The 20099-nt window shown below is 43.8% G+C and overlaps 1 pseudogene; it reads right to left on the reverse strand.

Moving 5' to 3' along the window:
* Positions 1–2905: 2905 nt before the first annotated feature.
* LOC142498085 (nicotinamide N-methyltransferase-like) lies at positions 2906–19483 on the reverse strand (annotated as a pseudogene).
* Between the last annotated feature and the right edge of the window lie 616 nt (positions 19484–20099).

A 20099-nucleotide genomic window follows, 5' to 3' on the forward strand; every position in this document is an offset into this window, starting at 1 on the left:
AATACACAATAATATTATACATATTTATGTTCTGTACCTGTAGCTAGTAATAATTTCTCATTAACATGTGTTACACATGTGTACTACCCTGTTGTTCCCCATCTTCGCCCACCATCAATTGCTTCCACTGCAGCAATGCATTTTGGGAATTCACATGTAAATGAGCACGCAATGGCACGTGCTATATTAGTTACTGCTTTTAGTAGGACTACAACATATATGTCTATTTTGAGATATATATATATACAGAATCAGACATATACATATATAGATGCAGGTATGCTTATATTGTGAAGACAGTATAAAAAGCAGTGTAAATATGCAAAATAACTGTAAGCAACGACACGCCTAGTACAGTAATATTTCTCACCTGGTGGAAATTGTGAGGGATAAATTCCTATATCACGGTCACCAGGTAAGCCTTCCACGACGACGGGAAGTAATTTTGCCCGAAGCAGCTCCTCTAATGGACTTAATATGAGACGTTGTGGTGTCGGCCCACCTCCAGTGCCAGTAGCATGCACGCGTTGGTGTTGTATTTTCTTTTTCAATTTGGACCTAATATCATCAAATCTCTTGTGACAATTCCGCTTGTCCCTCACATGATTCCCACACGCATTGACACCAATGACTATTGTGTCCCACATTTCTTTTCTGCTTGCTGAACTTGTCCGCCCTTGAAAAACATATAAAATATATGAGGTAAATGAATAATAATAGAAGCACCAGTTTCCTACACTGCTAGCTGTTCCAAGAGATAGCAAACATGCTGTTTTATGTGTAATATGTGAAGCACATGAGCATTCACTACTAAACCTATACATGTAAGCAAGGTTGCATTCATATTGGATGCAGTTATGGCAAATTGACCGCCTGTGTTTAGTTGTCCTTGTAAGGCATGATAAAAAGCTGTGTTTCCAGACTAATTAACATAGAAAGATATTCTGAACCCATATTTGCATATGAACAAAACTCAGATGACCTAGGATCACATGTATTTGAATAATAAATGTAAAGGTACACTTACCTAGTAAATGTCCATATATACTGTCATAGTGCTCCAGAATGCCAGTGACAAGAGCTGTATTTTCCTGGTCATTGAAGCGAGGATTACGTGGCTTCTCCACACGTTTCTTCCGAGCAGGTTTAGGGTCAGAGCTTGGCTGGTGCTGACTGGACTCTCCTTCTTCCAATGGAAGAGACTCCAAAAGCTGCCCACCAGCAAGCACGCCACCACCAGACACCCCATCAGCAACTGCGCCACCAGCAGCACTCACAGCACCAGCACTCCCACTCCTAGCACCAGCACTCCCACTCCTAGCACCAGCACTCCCACTCCCAGCAACAGCTCTCCCACTCCCAGCAACAACACTCCCACTCACAGCAACAGCACTGCCACTCACAGCAACAGCACTCCCACTCCCAGCAACAGCACTCCCACTCCCAGCAACAACACTCCCACTCCCAGCAACAGCACTCCCACTCCCAGCAACACCACTCGGTGCACCAGCAACATCACTCCCCTGAACAGTACGTTCACTCCGACGCGTACTCCCACGAGTAGAACTCCCACTCCCACCAGCATCACTCTTCCCACGCTTTGCGGGCATACTTCCAGCACTCACAAAAAACAGACAACTAATGTACAGCCAATCACACGAAACACTTCCACATATAAAACAAGACAAAGATGTAAACAAAACAACAATGGACAAAGCTCACCCAATACACAACAAGTCTCTCCGTCAATATGCAAATGTTCAATCAGCCAGCTCTGTGCGTCTCTCTCTCTCTCACTCCCAACAACACAGAGAATGATTAGCAGTACACGTTGCCTTTAAATATGGCGCGCAATCCAATACATGCTTGTTTCGCCTGATTCAGCAAGATTTGTGATTGGGCAACCTATCAGCACCCCGCCACGCACGCCGATACACCTGTGTGTGATCGGATAATCATCGTGAGAGTGGGCGGATTTGTTTTCGGGTTGATTTTGAATGTATTCGGCACTTACTGCATACGGAGAGGAAAAATCGCCATTAACATGACTAATCGGTAAGCTTGCCGATTTCACTTAATCGACGCTTACTGCATGAGGCCCTTACACCCAGACCTGCCATGTTAATCCCTGCTGCCTTCAGACCAACAATAACACACAGCAGCACCATGGCTAATTTTCTAACAATATTTTAAGAGAATAAAGAGCTTTAATATCAGGAAGCTGCAGGGAACTTATCTAGCTATTGATTAGCAGTTTTATAGGGTTTGAGATGTGAGGTCATACTCAGTACTGCTAAATATTCTAACATGCTCACGTTAATGGGAGGTTTTATGAAACACTGTCAGGATGGTGTAAATGCCACTGAGGGTTCATTTCCATGCAGTAGCCTTTTAGAAATCATGCCAATTTAGGCCCATATTTTAGCAGTCTTCTGCCATTAGACACTTTCCTGAACTGCAGACAATGGACTTGAATAGGTTAAAGGCGTCTTCCAGGGCGGGAAGGCGTCTTATAGAGACGTGCAAAGCTTTGCACAATGCATTTGTATTTTTAGATAACATTTTAACCAAAATTGATTCCTGGCAAACCAGTTTCACCAGAGGTTTTAATGACTAATAGATACACAGAAAAAATCTATATGTTAATTTGGATATATAAAATATATTCAAATAATTTAAATTTGCATATTTCCCAGGTATCACAGTTCTGTTGTGTTTTGATCACAGGTATCTCACCACATATTGTATAAAGGACATTGACTTAATGCATGGCGATTAGCTCACGACCTCTGCGGTGAATAAGAGAGGAACAATTGCAATCGGTTTGTGAACTTGGAGAAGAGCTCTAGTGTCTTCAGGCAGAGGAATGATAAGTAAATATGATGTAAGCACTGTATATTGGTTATTAAACCTCCCTTTCCTTGCAAGCCACAAAATACCCAACATGTTCATAGTCTACTATGTGGGTATTTAATTTGCTTCTGTATTTCCCAAAACTCTTAATGATAAACCCTGTGTCACTAAGAGCTTTCTTTGCAAACTCATCATCATAGGTCAGCATTGAAAACTTTTGTTGGCCAATCATGTAATATGACATGTTGAAAAACCCAAACAGGATCAGATGCCCTCCCACCTTCAGAAATGATGACATTTTTTTTCATGTTACTGAGATAACTGTTATGATCTTTGCTAGCAGCTTCCAAGTACCACTTGCTGACCAGGACGTCTGCTTGTGGCACCACAACAGGGTCCAACGGGTTGGCTTTGGTGAAATCACATTTTACAACACGTTTGATTGCTCTTCTTAGTTTTTCTTCTTTCTCCTCCCATCCATCACTGAAAAAGAATTAATAATTTCTTCAATTAAGTAAGTATATACATTGCAGAATTACGTCTCTAGCACCCATCCACGTTTATAACTATCATATGTTTATTGTGTCCGTTTGCAACATAATGTCAACTTAAGCGGGAAAACTGTACAATGTGAATAGAACTTTATGTGGAGAGCCTTGAACGCTAAAACAGACCATATAGCTGCAGTATTTTTCTTTGAATTCCCATGTTCACAGAACCTGTGTGCTCTGTCTCTGATGCTGAATAGTTTCTATAGAAAATATGATGTATTTAAGACATTATTGTTCCATGTGCTTGTGACCTCAGATCCCTGCTTCTGTAGGTAATCCTGGTAGTGAATCATCCAGCAGATTCCAGGAATTCCCTACGGTCATGATATTCAGAATGCTGGTTCATATGCTGGGTTTTTCTAACTGAATGTGTCATCAAATTCATGTCATGCTTTCTCATATCCTCTTGTTCTACCTGTCGCTCAGTCTTTGTGAGGATCGCGGACAAGCGCACGCCCTGCGCTCCCTCTTGCGCAGCTCTTGCAGGATATGGTGGTCTGCCCCCATTCCAAGGTACGCGTAGCACGCATGCGCGCAGCAGTGATGTCATTGGTCACCACGGACCTAGACTCCACCCCCGGATCACGCCGCACGCTCCCAACGCGTGGCGGATGCACGTGACGCGTGCGCGATGCTCCCAATCTCCGTGATCATCAGCCACATTGGCTGCACCTGGCTTGCCGAGCAAGCCTATCACAGGATACCGCAGAGGCCACACATCTGCTCCACCCCCCATGGGGGATTGGTCCTTCCACATATATATGCTCAGCTGTGCCACTGGCACTTTGGCTGAGCATAGATTCATGTTGCACTGTGTTTGACTCTGCTAATCCTGCCTTGTCCCTGTCCTGTTATCTTGCTTCTAGTGTTTATTTCCTGTGTACTGACCCGGCTTGCCTTTGGACCATCCGCATCTCTGGAATACTGAACTTGGCTTTCTCTGACCCCCCGCTCTTCTCCGACCCTGACCACGGTATTGAACTTCGACTGTCCTACTCTCTCCAACCCTGACCTTGGCATACTGCACCGAGGAGAGCACAAGCGTGACACTCTGTACGCCACCACAATGGATTTGAAATGAAACAACGGAGATGCAATAGAAGTGCAGACTTTCAGCTTTAATTCAAGGGGTTGAACAAAAATATTGTATGAAACGTTTAGGAATTGCAACCATTTTCATACACAGTCCACTTATTTCAGGGGCTCAAATGTAATTGGACAAATTAACACAATCATAAATAAAATGTTCATTTTTAATACTTTGTTGAGAATCCTTTGCAGGCAATGACTGCTTGAAGTCTGGAACGCATGGACATTACCAAACGCTTGGTTTCCTCCATTGTGATGCTTTGCCAGGACTTTACTGCAGCTGTCTTCAGTTGTTGTTTGTTCGTGGGTCTTTCTGCCTTAAGTTTGTCTTCAGCAAGTGAAATGCATGCTCGATCGGGTTGAGATCAGGTGATTGACTCGGCCATTGCAGAATATTCCACTTCTTTGCCTTAAAAAACTCCTGGGTTGCTTTCGCAGTATGTTTTGGGTCATTGTCCATCTGTTAAGTGAAGCGCCGTCCAATCAACTTTGCTGAATTTGGCTGAATCTGATCAGACAATATATCCCTATACACGTCAGAATTCATCCGGCTGCTTCTGTCTTCTGTCACATCATCAATAAACACTAGTGACCCGGTGCCATTGGAAGCCATGCATGCCCATGCTATCACACTGCCTCCACTGTGTTTTACAGATGATGTGGTAAGCTTCGGATCATGAGCCGTTCCAAGCCTCTCCATACTTTTTCCTTCCCATCATTCTGGTACAGGTTGATCTTAGTTTCATCTGTGCAAAGAATGCTGTTCCAAAACTGGGCTGGCTTTTTTAGATATTGTTTGGCAAAGTCTAATCTGGCCTTTCTATTCTTGATGTTTATGAATAGTCTGCACCTTGTGGTGAACCCTCTGTATTTGCTCTCGTGAAGTCATCTCTTTATGGTAAACTTGGATAATGATATGCCTACCTCCTGGGGAGTGTTCTTCACTTGGCTGGATGTTCTAAAGGGTTTTTTCTTTAAAATGGAAAGGATCCTACAATCATCCACCACTGTTGTCTTCCGTGGACGTCCAGGCCTTTTTGTTTTGCAGAGCCCACTGTGCGTTCTTTTTTTCTCAGAATGTACCAAACTGTTGATTTGGCCACTCCTAATGTTCCTGCTATCTCTCTGATGGATTTTCTTTTTTTGCAGCCTAAGGATGCCCTGTTTCACTTCCATTAAGAGCTCCTTTGACCGCAAGTTGTGGGTTCACAGCAACAGCTTCCAAATGCGAATGCCACACCTGGAATCAACTCCAGACCTTTTACCTGCTTAATTGAGGCTGAAATAACGAAGGAATTCTGGTTCCCGGAGGGATTTCCTGTGCGGGGTGGATGTCACTTCCGGTTGCAGGAAACCACGCAGAGAGCACACAGGAGAAGGACACCATTGCTGAGTCGGACGGCAGTATTGACTTATGAGAGCCTATCTCATACCTGCCTATTTACCGTGTACACTTGTGAGTGGGCATTTGACTGTTTTTATTGTTCTATAAACAACATTGTTATACTTTAATGCACTAGGTGTGCGCCTGTTTATTTCTTTTCTTTTTCATAGGTATCAAGAGGGAGTTGTGATCCCTTTGAAACGGGCTGCCTTTTACCTGGATGCGTCTTTTTGGAACAGGACTCTGTGTTTTTTAAGGTTTTTTAACGGTTTCAATCCATTGGTTTTTATTCATTTTATTTTAAAATATTTTTTATTATATATTTTTTATTATTAAAGTATTAGTACATTGCTTTTTATTATATAAACGTAAAATCTTTAGAATACATAGGTTTTTTTATATTATACCTATCTTTGCCACCCCATTGGTTGTATTTCACAGTTAGGTAAACTTAATCACAGTTTGTTAGGTTACAATAGAGGCGCTACTTCTTTTTTTATTCTGTTTTGATATATATATATATATATATATTGTGACGTCTCAGTCCCAGCGTCGGATCTTTTGTCCAGATCAAAGGCAGGAAACACTGTATTTCTCTAAGCAGGGGTTTATTTACAGGGTATAAGGCAGGTACAGGGTTAACTCATAACACCAAAACAGAAACAAAAGACCTAACTCCTTTCAGGAGTTACTGACTAATACTGCTTAGTCCCTAACTACAGTAATCGTGGGAGAACTAAACTCTTTTCCCCACTTTACCCAATGTACCTGCACCAGCTTCTCTCACCCTCTCTGTATAACTCTCAACAGTGTGTCTGGCAGCATGGGGGGGGGGGGGGATCTCTGTATCACTTCCTGACTACTATGATGTAAGATTATTGGTTATTAAACCTCCCTTTCCTTGCAAGCCACAAAATACCAATATGTTCATAGTCTAACATGTGAGTATTTAATTTGCTTTTGTATTTCCCAGAACTCTTAATGATATACCCTGTGTCTCTAAGAGCTTTCTTTGCAAACTCCTCATCATAGGTCAGTGCGGAAAACTTGTGTTGGCCAATCATGTAATATGAAATGTTGAAAAACACAAACAGGATCAGATGCCCTCCCACCTTCATAAATGATGACATTTTTTTCAGGTTACTGAGATAACTGACATGATCTTTGCTAATAACGTCCAAGTACCAAACACTGATCAGCCCGTCTGCTAGTGGCACCACAACAGGGTCCAATGGGTTGGCTTTGGTGAAATCACATTTTACAACACGTGTGACTGCTCTTCTTACTTTTTTCTCCTCCCATCCCTCACTGAAAAACAATGAATTATTTCTTCAGATAATTTTGTAAAACATATACATTGCAGAATTACGTCTCTAGCCCTCATCCACTTTTATAACTATCATATGTTTAAATTGTCTCTTTGCAACCTGATGCCAACTTAAGCACGAAAACTGTACAATGTGGAAGGCATTGTATATATATATACAGTCATAGAGCAAGGGAGATTCAACAACAGAAGTGAGTTCCGGAATGCTGTCCCGCCTACTGTGACGTAATTCCGGGCGCGGACGGAAGGCGTCGTGAGAAGCTGCCTGCAGTGACGCCCAAACCGGCATCGATCGTAAGAGGTCCTGCAGTCTTCCACAAGTGGCACGCGTCCACCAACAGCTGCCGCCGGACCACCTTCACTATATATACCTGCCTGTATCCTGTGGACTTCTTGTAAGTAGGATTCCGGGTTTACACACCGGATTCTAGACCTGCTCTTCAACAGTTCTCTGCATTTTATTGTGTTTAATAAATTCTCTGTATATTAGTCAGCCTATCTGTTTATTGTTGTTGTGTGTGTTTGTTTGTCTATGTCTATGTGTTATATGTTTAGTTCATACCTTGTTACGCTATGATTCTTTCTTCTTGTCTCCCCTGCATCATATATCATTGTTGCTGCTGAGGAGTCTGCTGTCTATTCGACTGGATCACCATTCATTGGACATTGCAACCAATCTCTGGACTTATTCCAATTCAATCCATTTGGACTATAAGGCGCCGGTCTGTATTGTTTTTCTTGTGTTTTCCACTAACTGTGTTTGGGTTAGTTTTTCCTGGCAGCCTTGCCTCATTTAGACATTTATTGTTGATCACATTGTTGTATAATAATAGTATTGCACTCTATCCACATTCATTTTTAGCGCCGTATACACCATCTTTTTCCTTTAGACAATGTGGAAGGCACTTTATGTGTAGAGACTTGGAAGCTAAAACAGACCATACAGCTACAGTAAATGTCTTTGTATTCCATGTTCAGAGAACCTGTGTCTGTTCTGTCTCTGATGCTGAATAGGTTCTATAGAAAATATGATGCATTTAACACATTATTTTCCCCTGTGCCTGTGACCTCAGTGTGATGGTAGGGAGTAGCCAGTATTCATTATAAAGGTGAAGCCCAACTGGTTACCCCTGAAAACGTGGGTCCCTGGCAGCTACTCTACGTAGCACCATAAGCCAGGCACAATGTAATGTATATGAAATACGAGACCTGTTTGGAGTTTTATATGTTCCATGTCCCCAATAAACATGAAACTTCGGAAGTGGAGTTTTAAGTGCAATGTTTTGGGTCAAAATGTATTTCTTTTTTGTACTGTAGGAGTTTGGGGAACAAAGTTTGGGGGACAAAGTCCCGTAATTCTCTCCGACGTGCAGGCATGATTTGTGGGTATGCAAGGTGAATAACACAGGGGCTACACAGTGTCCCCCAGAATCCTGGTTTTCATACCCAGGTATCCCAGACCCATTTCCAACACAGGTATAATGTCCCCCAAGATATAAAAGTTTATTAAAACAGTGTTTTAGTATTTAATACAAACTGTATTAATGTCTATACAGTCAGCCTGGGCATCTACATAGGCGCTGGGTTTTCTGCATAGACATCAGAGTTCAAAGGAGAGAGGACGTCCAGAGGTGAAAAAAACATTTGGTGAGCGGGGAAGGGCGATATGCCAGGTCCAGAGAATAAATGGCACCCCGTTGGAACACCTTTTGGACTGCCAGACCTGGTGGAGCCTGCCCAGCGGGTGGCAGTGGGTTGGCTTGGGGAAGATTATGCTCATAGGCGCGTTTCCCATTGGCCAATTCATATTTCCCACTCACCCGGCTTTTTGAGCCGGCTTGGCACGCCCCCTCCTCTGACGTCAACAGCCAGATGAGCCCCTATTTCGATTGGCTGCTGGGGAAATTTGTCATGCTCTGACTGGTCGCCACTCCTACTTCCATGTTAAGGATAGCTTAGTGGAGGGTATGTAAGGAGACGGGGAGGTAGAGAACAAGACATTCTATGACTTGAGCCGATGATGCAAAGGTGGGCTTTTCAAAGTTGCTCTGTTTTGAATAGTAGAGCAGGCGGCTTCATTTTTGGAGCTACAGTAAGAAAGCCTGCCCAGCTGAGGCTTAGTCACATGCGAAGTCCAAGTTCAATTTCTCTGAGCATTGCACGGTCTGACCTAAGGATGAATTTGCTGGGATGTCCACTCCTGGAAAGATTGGCAGCTGTCTTGAATGTTTTCCCCTTTTGAATAATCTTTCTCACTGTAGAATGATAGACTTTAAATTGTTTGGAAATGGCCTTAAATCCTTCCCAGATTGATGGGCAGCAACAATTGCTACTGTAAGATCTTTACTGATGTCTTTCCTCCTTAGCATTGTGTTAACACACACCTGAATGCTCCAGACCAGCAAACTGCTAAAACTTCGGCTTTTATAGAGGTGGTCACACTTGCTGATGATCAATAAAATAAAGGGCATTTGATTAGCAGCACCTGTCTGCTACTTAGCCTCTTAATTCCTATGGAAGCAGTAAGGGTGTACTTAGTTTTTCACACATAGCTTCTCCATTTTGGCTTTATTTTGTTAAATAAATCATGACATGGTGTAATATGTCATGTGTTGTTGTTCATCTGAGGTTGTATTTACCTAATTGTAAGGCCTGCTAAGGAACAGATGATTGTAATTATGTCCTGATACGTAAAACCATCGAATTCAAAGAGGGTGTACTTTCTTTTTCACACAACTGTATGTACAGTATATATTTATATACGTCACCTTTTCCCCTCAAGCTCACAGACAAACATAGCTGCATGAGAGCGATCCATGGCTCCTGGTTCCTTTTTTAACCATTTTTCTATTTCTCTTATGCTGACATCAGATGATTCTAACATAATGATCTCTTTGAAGTAATGACTGGCTGTCAGCAGCTGAGAAATTGAGGTACCAATGGTGAGATCTATCAGAGTGTCTCCTCTCACACAACCTGCAGTAAAAGGAAAACAATTATACACAAGCCTAGCAAGTGGAGAGAGCAGTATATGAACAATGCGTGTTTGTAGGAACCTGAAGGTCAGCCATGAGAATCTGTATTCTAAAGCAGTTGTGCACAATCTGGGGGGGGGGGGAGATTAACTGCGGGGTGCATGGGGTTTACAGAGGCCCCGCACACTTCCCGAAGGCACTTAAATTAAGTGCCGGGGAAGCGGCAAAGGACTCTGTAAACCTTTCTTACCGTGGTTCAGCCGGCATCTAGAGACGCGTCGCCATGGCAACGCGGCATCAAATAATGCTTTGGGATCATGTGATGTCACGTTGCTATGGAAACGTGACGTCATGCGCCCAGATGCCGGGAACCAAAGTAAGGAGGAGGTGGGGTGCACAGAGAGGAGGACAGCCGGCAGGGGGGCACAGGGGAAAAAGATTGTGCTCCCCTGTTCTAAAGTGTACTGGCCCAGGTGCAGTAAGCTCTGTTATATCAGGGCAAATATAGTTAGGGTACCAACATTACTAACGGACGTTATTTCCCCTGAGTTTAACGCATATCACAAAGGTAATTATACGCAAATACAATGGCCGTGATTTAACTCCTTCACGTAGGCTTAACATCAGGTTAAATTAGCAGTGACTTGCGTTACTTAAAAAAATGATGGCTCTGTAACATGTCATAGATAATCAAAGGTGATGTTACCCCCACCCTGACCCTGAAATACGGGTTCTGCTGGAGAACGAGAGCCAGAGTCCTACTTTACTGGGTCCCAAGTGCAAATATGTTGCTGTGTTTTACAATAATGACATGTGATATGTTATCAGATTTTACTGCAATATCTCAATATTTAGCATCACTACATTTTGTGAAGATTACTTAATATTCTGTCACTACCTGAACCAGCCGAGACACAGCACAGAGTGTCTAACGCCTCAACTAATTAGGGTCTCATTAATTCCCTCAATGGCCTTTCTACCTATGGCTGATTTCCCCATTGGGATATAAGACACCATATAAGATATTTTATGGTTTTAAATATTTTGACCTATGACCTATGACATTTCCCTACCAGAAACAATGGCCCCAAAAAATGTTTATATTAAATTAATCTAAATAATTTTTACATTGGTGCACGAATGTGAGTGGCCGGCACATCAAAAAACAGATCCGTCCAGGACTTAATGCGGACATGGTTTTTCTCACACCCTATCAAAATTGCTTGTAATCATCCTGCTTGCCTCTTTTCTTATCCACACTTTCTCTCCCCCCCCCCAGTATCCCTCCCCACCTTTCTTTGACAGTGTCCTCTGGCTTCAAACACTTAACACCCTACCTTATCTACAGTAAATATCTGTTTCCCCCCCCCCTCTCTCCACACTGCCATAGATTCCTTTGTATATCATTTTTTGCCAGACCTGAAGAAGAGAGGATAATTCTCGAAAGCTTGTCCTATTACATAAATTGTTAGTCCAATAAAAAAGTATCACCGAATACTGAAGAACTCTTTTATTCTGCACTATATATATATATATATATATATATATATATATATATATATATATACAAATACAACTGTATGCTCATCTGCATGTCTTAGGCAGGTCTACAACCCCGCCTTTCCCCATTATCACCCAGCATACAGCACTTCCACTGCAGCAAGGGATTCTGGGAAATAACATGCAAATGAGCACACAGTGTCACTTTTTGCCTCAAAAACCATTTTTAACATGGTTCCCTATAGGCTTAAGCTTGCTGCATGGTCACATATATATATATATATACTGCATTACAATTCATGAATTTATGCCATCTGGCGGACACGCGAAGCATTGCAGCCTATTAAATCCTGAACCATTATCAATTAACACATCAACCGCGCGTCAGCCGGGCATGACCCGTGGCTGGGAACGCAAAAGGAATGCGGCATGCTCCAGGTGAACAGCGTCGCATTCCAGGAACAAGCTAGGAAGAAACCGGTGATTTGTTAGAATAAAGTCTGCCGCAGCAGTAGATGTACAGGACGTGTGCTTTGTGATGCAGACTTTTTGTTTAGCAGACTGAAGTCCTGTATTGTGCTCAATTCTGGTGTATAGGGATTCCACCTCTAGGATAACAAGAAGTGCATCTTTGTGTATTGTAATTCCAGTAGGATGTCTTTAGTCTCCCTAACGTAGGATGGCTAAGATGTCATAAAATGTTTTAGCGCTTGTTCAATATACTAACTCATATTTTCTGTAATTTACCTTTTCCTGAGATAGGCCTTGTGGTTTAGAGGGAAACTCTTCTCTGTCCCTGGTTCAGCTCCATTTCCTCAGGGTGTGTCAGCATTCAGGTTTAGAAGTTTTCCCTGTGTCTTGAAAGCAGCTATGCTGTGTCTTCTGGCAGGGCTCAAGACAAGTTGTGAGAGTCAAAGACAATCTCTGCTCTGTCTCCAAGTTCAGCTCAGGTATGAGCTAAGAAGTCTCACTTCCTGTCTCAAAAGACAGGCTTTTGTAAGCAATCTAATCAGGCAGGTGGTGTTTGTTAATTGACTACCAGCAGTTAACCACCACACTGCTGGATTAGAGGCACATTACTTGAACAGGGATAACTCCCCTGTTACAGGCACCCAGGTGTTTGACTGCATTTTTGTGTACTTTTGGGATGCTATAAAATGTGGTCATAGTGGGGTTCAAATCCATCATTTAACATTTTATTTAGTTTTTGCATACATGCTATGGTTGGGCCTATTGGTTAGAGGAGAGCACCTGAGGTACCCTGGGAGATATGCTAATGGCTTTGCAAACTATTTTTAAATTGTTCTCATCTCCCACACTTCCTAAAATAATTTCCATACCAACTGTATTGAGTTGATAATCCTAAAGCACCAAGTAACTGGAATAGAGTACTGGTGTCAGAACCAACAGAACTAGAACCCACAACCACTACTTTTCTAGGCAGGCACTGAGTTTGAAGCAGGGGAACCTAGTTAAATTCCCGTTGTCGGATCCTTGTGACCTTTATCTCCCTGTGCCTTAGGCACCAAAACATAGATTGTAAGCTCCAAGGGGCAGAGACCTGTGCCTGCAAAATGTCTGTAAAGCTCTACGTAAAACTAGCAGCGCTATACAAGAACATATTATTATTATTATTATTATTATTAATATTAACAGCTCTAGTAGTGTGAGCTAAACCAGCTGATGGGTAGCATCACTGTCACATCCTACTTTTGGTCTGCTCCAGATTAAACTGTCAACCATGAATTGGAATGGGTTTGCTTTTATAGGAAGTCGGAGGAGGGAGCTACTACAGGTATATGCACTTTTTGGTGCTACATGAAGGATATGCACAAAGGTGGCTATGGTATAACAGAACAGGGACAAACATATTCACTGCAGCATCTGCCATAGTGAAAGACACATACTGAATTGAAATACATTATTTATTATTTTAAACTGCATACAGTGATTCCGCTTGCTTTCCACAGTTTTATTGGGTTGACAAGTCTAAGGCACCTCATGAAGAATAGGATATGGTTGCAGGACAAGTCTATTAAGGCCATTTCCTCCACGGCAGAGGTCAATTAGAATTTTCACAGGTGGTGTTAGGACCTGCATACTGTTCATGCCGTGACGTGACTGCTTGCTTATAACGCTCTGGCCAAAGGGTTTAACTAAATTACCCTTTTTCATGAGAATACTAACATTAAAGTATTTAACTACAGATGAAGTCTCTGTTTCGGGTTGAGCCTCTAGGGACACTCCATGCGCTGTCAGCTGGCTCCCCACTGGGGAATTTGTGACTACCCATTGTGCGCTGACACCAACAATTGCTTTCAAAAAGCCAGGCAAATCATGTGTGTGCCTCTTGTGTGTGCAGCGTGGGTGGTGGTGGGGGGGGGGGGGGGGTTTCCCAAGCCGGAGCTACAAGGACGACATGCCAGAACCGGAGATCTCATCTGTATGTATTTTATCCCATTGGATGTAGCATTGGGTATCTTTGTTTTTTGTTGTATACATTATATATATATATATATATATATATATATATATATATATATATATAAAGAATATATAAAGAAACATATAAAGTAGCGACAATGTGATAAATGGTATTAACCAAATTAATTTAGAATGGTGACGGTGAAGTGAATGTAGTAAAAATAGTGAAAATTAATTGATAAAATATTATTAATTACACACAGTGCTAGTATTCTATATACAAACAGTGATAAATACATGAAATTATAAGAACCAGTCCTTATAGAAAGTCCGATAAACAATGTAGGAAAGAACCCCAGTAGAGCACTCATACACTGTGTTTAGATGATGGTGTAAATTTAAAACTAAACTTTATTAGAATAGTAAAACATAGTAAAACAATGGGGATTAAAATAGGATTAAACTCTGTATCACTACGCTTAATTACCTAAGGGATATGATAGTCCCCAGGTAGATAGTCGTTATTGAAGTGTTGCTTGAGTACACTAGACGTGCACGTTTCGCAAGTAGTGCTTAATCATTGCCAGTGTGGAGGCTTTCAGGACCTTATAGAAAGTCCATCAAGTTATAGACAATTAATTCTGTTGAGGGGGTCTCCGGCAGCTCTCAAAAGGATTAACCACATCCGATTATGACCTAGAGGAGAAAGAGAAGAGAGAGCGCACCCCCATAGCCTAAAAAAAATACATTTAATGATGGGAAAGGGGGGAAGGGGGAAGAATATCACTCACAAAGGTCAATAAAAAATATGGCATTTGTGAAAAATTATCACCGCCAAACAGGTGACTCCTCGTCCAAAATCCAAAGTCCAGATCTCACTCCGTGGTTTAGGGGAACAGCGGTCTGCTGAGAAACCTTGAGGCACCTTTGGATGTTCACAGATGGTCCCTTTTGAGTTTCAATACAGTCTCCTGCAGTAGTAAGCCGCAATTCTATTCCGCGATCTGGCCTGATTATGCGTATGCGTAATGACGTAATGTCAGTGCAGGATGCGTGATGATGCTCCCTGACGTGTTTCGGCGCACACGGGTGACTTTCTCAAAGGGTTACTGCCAATAGTATAGGTTCAAATAGATAATTAATCAGCCAATCGGCTCTTTGCTCAGAATGTAAACAAATTGTTCTAGCAACATTGGCAATGTGATTATCAAGAGTATAGAGCTCTATAAAAAAGATAAACTTGTTAGCTAAACTAAAAAATATCTTACTAAAATAAACTGCTAACAAAAATTAAAAATGAGAAGTGGTTAACTCAAATTGAATTTCAATGTTGAAAAAGGAGAACTGGCGCGCAGCCAAAGGATTGGGTCACCAAAAAATAACTGAAGAATGATCCTTAATTTAATCAATAGAACAAGCGGAGATTAGTACCCTCCAAAGCGTTTCGTGTACGGAAGTACACTTTATCAAGGAGTTGTTTCGTGTGCAGAAGTACACTTGATAAAGTGTACTTCCGTACACGAAACGCGTAGGAGGGTGCTAACCTCCGCTTGTTCTATGGATTAAATTAAGGATCATTCTTCAGTTATTGCTTGGTGACCCAATCCTTTGGCTGTGCGCCAGTTATGCTTTTTCAACATTGAAATTCAATTTGAGTTAACCAATTCTCATTTTCCCTGTGCAAGGTCTAAAGTGGCCTATATTATCGCCCTGCTGACCAGTGACGCCTTGACCTGGGCATCCCTCGTTTGGGAACAAAGACCAGAGATCACTCAGGACTAATCCCACTTTATAAAAGAATTTAAGCAGGTTTTTGATACCCCGTGACGCAAGATCACTGTGGCATCCTCTCTTTTCCATATTTCTCAAGGTCTCTGGCCAGTCGCTAAATACGCCCCTGAGTTCAGGACTATCGCAGCAGAGACAAACTGAAATATTGAGGTTTTGTCTGCAGCCTTCTAGCAGGGTCTAGCCGAACCCCTCAAGGATCAATTGGCCACCCAAAAAAGACCTACCAAATTGGAGGATCTCATTGCGGTATGTATCCGTGTTGACCAGCGTCTCCAGAAGAAAAAGGTTGAACGCTCTAATTCCCGGCCTCTTCCGGCCAGACCTTCTATCCATTGTTCCTTTAGATTCTTCTCTAACTGACGATCCTGAACCTATGTAGCTGGGAGGCCACCAATTATCTCCCACTGAGAAACAACGCTGGTGGGACAGCGGCCTTTGTCACTATTGCGGTCATCAGCTAGCCCGTTGTCCACTCAAGCCGGGTAATGCTAACGCTCAAACGAGATATAAGTGGATCACCTTGGGTACTATCTCACTTTCCCCTTCTATCCAGGAAATCCTGCTAACTCGGATCATACTCCCTATTTCTCTTGAGGGCCCTGGCTTCCAAACCTCCGCTTCATCCTTCATTAACTCTGGGTCTGGAGGAAATTTTGTGGATCAGGACTTCGCAGTAAGGAACAACATTCCCCTCTTGCAAAAATCTGTGCCGTCAGGTTGGAGGCCATAGATGGACATCCTCTCCAGCCAGCCTTCATCTCCTCGCAAGTAGAAATGGAGAGATAAGATCCGGTGCAACAGCAAACAGCCAATATGACGTCAGTTCCGAGATTTGAACAAAAGTAGCTTTATTGATGTACTGTAGACACACACTTGTAAAACAGCAGGCTGCAGCACAGCCTCCTCCTCTGCACTTTTCACGCTCTGCTAGCGCTTCGCCTTTTCATCTCCTCACAAACCTGTGTAGTTTCCCATTGCACTAAAGATGGCCACAAGGAGGAGATCTTTGGACGTGATCCACTCACCTTCCGTGGAGGTAATCTTGGGTCTCCCCTGGCTCCAACGACATAATCCACACCTAGATTGGACTGACAAAAACCCTATAAAATGGGGTCTTCCTTGTACCAATTCTGATGTCCCTCTCATACAACACTGTGACGGTTCAGGGGATTCCTTCCTCTCCATGTGTCCCCGGCACCGTGCTTTCCCCTGCCACTGATCTTCCTCCCTTGCCTCCTCGTTCGGTTCTCCCTTCCTCCTCCCGCATCCGTCCCTCTGGGGCATGCCCTTATGCGCTCCCGGCGTCTGCGCGCGTTCCCTGCAGGGCGCGCGCATATTCCCAAACACCCGAGCCCCTCCATGGTACTCCGTGCTTGCGACCTCCCTCTGTCTTCCCTCCGGTCACATTACCTTCTACAGTCACTCCTCCGGTTCTCTCTCCTCCCTTCGGCGGGTGCCCCCGTGGCGCGGCGCTCCGCGCACTTTCTGACGCAGCCTGTGCACACGCACCCCAACCTTACAGAGGCCGCACACACACGCTCCTCTTGTAAACTTCCCCAGACCTCTGGCTCCGCCCCCCATGCTGTGCAAGCTATCTCCCTCTCTGATTTACCAGTCTCCTCCCTCTCTCCTTCTCACCTATCCCTGCTGCCTCTCACTTCACCCTCTACTCCTCCTCTCTCTCCCATTGGTGTTCCCTCCTTTATAACCCCTGTCTGTCCTCTAGCTCATTGCTCTGCATAGCTTCTTGTTACCCCTGTGTGTGCAGTCCTATGCTTGGCTCTCCTGTGTCTTTCAGCGTTTGTTCCTGCTCCTGCTTACCTCCGGATCTCCCTGGCTTGAACTCTGCTTGGTACTGGATTACCCTGCTCTCTCCTGCCCTTGAATCCTGCATACGGATACGACTTCGCTACCTTTAGTTATCCCTGGACTCTGGCTTACGGACATCACTATCCTGCTCTCTATTGCCCTAGACTCTGGCACACGGACATCACTATCCGAACTCTGAATCCGAAGGCGTTGCAAGTATACCTTAACCTTCTTTCTTCAGGCCCGGCAACGCACTACCACACTCCGGGCACGCCCTCACTGCTGTGGGTGCGTGTTATAACCCTACGCACCTCAGTACTGGGGACTGGCCAGGTCTGCAGGCGTTACATTATGCAGAGCCCAATAAATGCAGACCACCCTGAGGTGGGTCAAGGTATTTCCTTGGAACATTTACAATTTGTGAGCAACCAGCTGACCACTGTTTCGCAGCAACTTGCTAATCTGTCTCCAGCAAACTCCAGTGGCTCCGTCACCCACTGTCTCTATGACATATGGTAATGCTGTACAACGTATTCCACTTCCCAACCGGTATGATGGGGAACCTCTCGCTTGTCGCGGATTACAAAACCAATGCGAGGTGCAATTCAAAATGTCTCTCTCTCGGTTTCCTACCGGCCGTTCTAAGGTGGCTTACATTTACGCGTTAGTCACCGGCGACGCTCTCGCTTGGGCTTCTCCCTTCTGGGAACATAAAACTGAATTAACCCAAGATTACCCTAAGTTTAGGCGTGAATTCCAGCAAGTGTTTAACACTCCCGCACGCCGGGAGATGGCCGCTTTTTCTCTCTTTCATATCTCACAGGCTCGAAGATCTGCTGCCAAGTACGCGATCGAATTCCGTACCCTCGCTGCGGAGACTCAATGGAATGATGAGGCACTTGCCGCCGCATACTGGCACGGTCTCTCTGACACCTTGAAGGATGATCTCACAACTCACGCCCGGCCTTTGTCCCTGGACAAACTGATTACTCACAGAATACGAATGGACCAACGCACCCAGGAACGACGTCATGAGCGACACTGTTCCCGTTCTCTTTCTTCCCCGGTTGTCTCTCACAGGTCGCCCTCTTCGCCCTTCCTTGCATTGGACGTCCCAGAGCCGATGCAAATCGGTAGACAAACAACCTTGGGCTGCGGAGAGAATGCGACGTCATCAGAATTGACTCTGTTTCTACTGTGGTTCTTCAGAACATCGTCTCCAGAACTGTTCCCTGAAGCCGGGAAAAGGGAATAACCAGTAAAGGTAGAGGGGCTTCTACTGGGTACTATCTCTTCTTGCCCCTCTCTCCCTAAGAATCTCCCAAAGAAATTCATGCTTCCTGTTATGCTAGTGGGCCCTGACCTCCTATTAGAAGTAAAAGCTTTCATTGACTCTGGATCTGGCGGTAACTTCTTGGATCATACCTTCGCCTCTGAGAACCAAATCCCTCTGGTCAAGAGAAAAGCACCCATTGGCCTCGAGGCTATTGATGGTCACCCGCTTCAGCCAGCCTTCATCATCTGGGAGTCCATTCCTGTCACTTTGACCTTGGCCAACGGTCATAAGGAGGTAATAGTTTTTGATATCTTCCATTCTCCTACCGTTCAGTGTTATTTTAGGATTGCCTTGGCTGCAACTCCACAATCCGCGAATTGATTGGACCGGCGCCTTACCTATCCAGTAGCCTTCCTCAGATGAGCCAGTCTCTACTTCTCCTCCTGCTGCTGTGCTCGACGGTTTGGAGTCCGTTCCTTCCAATCTGTCGATTCTTCCGACCATGTATCATGAGTTCCTGGATGTGTTTAACAAAGTACAGGCTGAAGTATTGCCTCCCCATCGTCCCTACGATTGTCCTTTTGATTTAATTCCAGGAACCATTCTCCCGAAGTCGAAATCATACCCCTTATCCATTCCAGAAACTGAGGCTATGATGTCTTACATCCAAGAAAATTTGGAGAAAGGATTCATCCGCAATTCTACCTCCCCCGCTGGGGCAAACTTCTTCTTCGTGAAGAAGAAGGATGGATCGCTAAGACCCTGTATCGACTATCACGGACTCAACAAAATCACGGTGAAAAATCGTTATCCCCTCCCCTAATCTCTGAACTTTTCGACCGCCTCCAAGGAGCCTCTATCTTCTCCAAGCTCGATTTAAGAGGGGCCTATAACCTCATTCGTATAAAGGAAGGGGACGAATGGAAAACCGCATTTAATACGCGATCTGGACATTATGAGTATCTAGTGATGGCATTTGGGTTATGCAATGCTCCTGCCGTTTTCCAAGAGTTCATGAACGACATCTTACGGGATGTATTGGGAACATTTGTTATCGTATACTGGGATGACATTCTCATTTTTTCTAAAAACTTAGATGAACACATTCACCATACCAAAT

The sequence above is a fragment of the Ascaphus truei genome, chromosome 6 (assembly GCF_040206685.1).
Source record: "Ascaphus truei isolate aAscTru1 chromosome 6, aAscTru1.hap1, whole genome shotgun sequence".
Classification (NCBI taxonomy): Eukaryota; Metazoa; Chordata; class Amphibia; order Anura; family Ascaphidae; genus Ascaphus; species Ascaphus truei.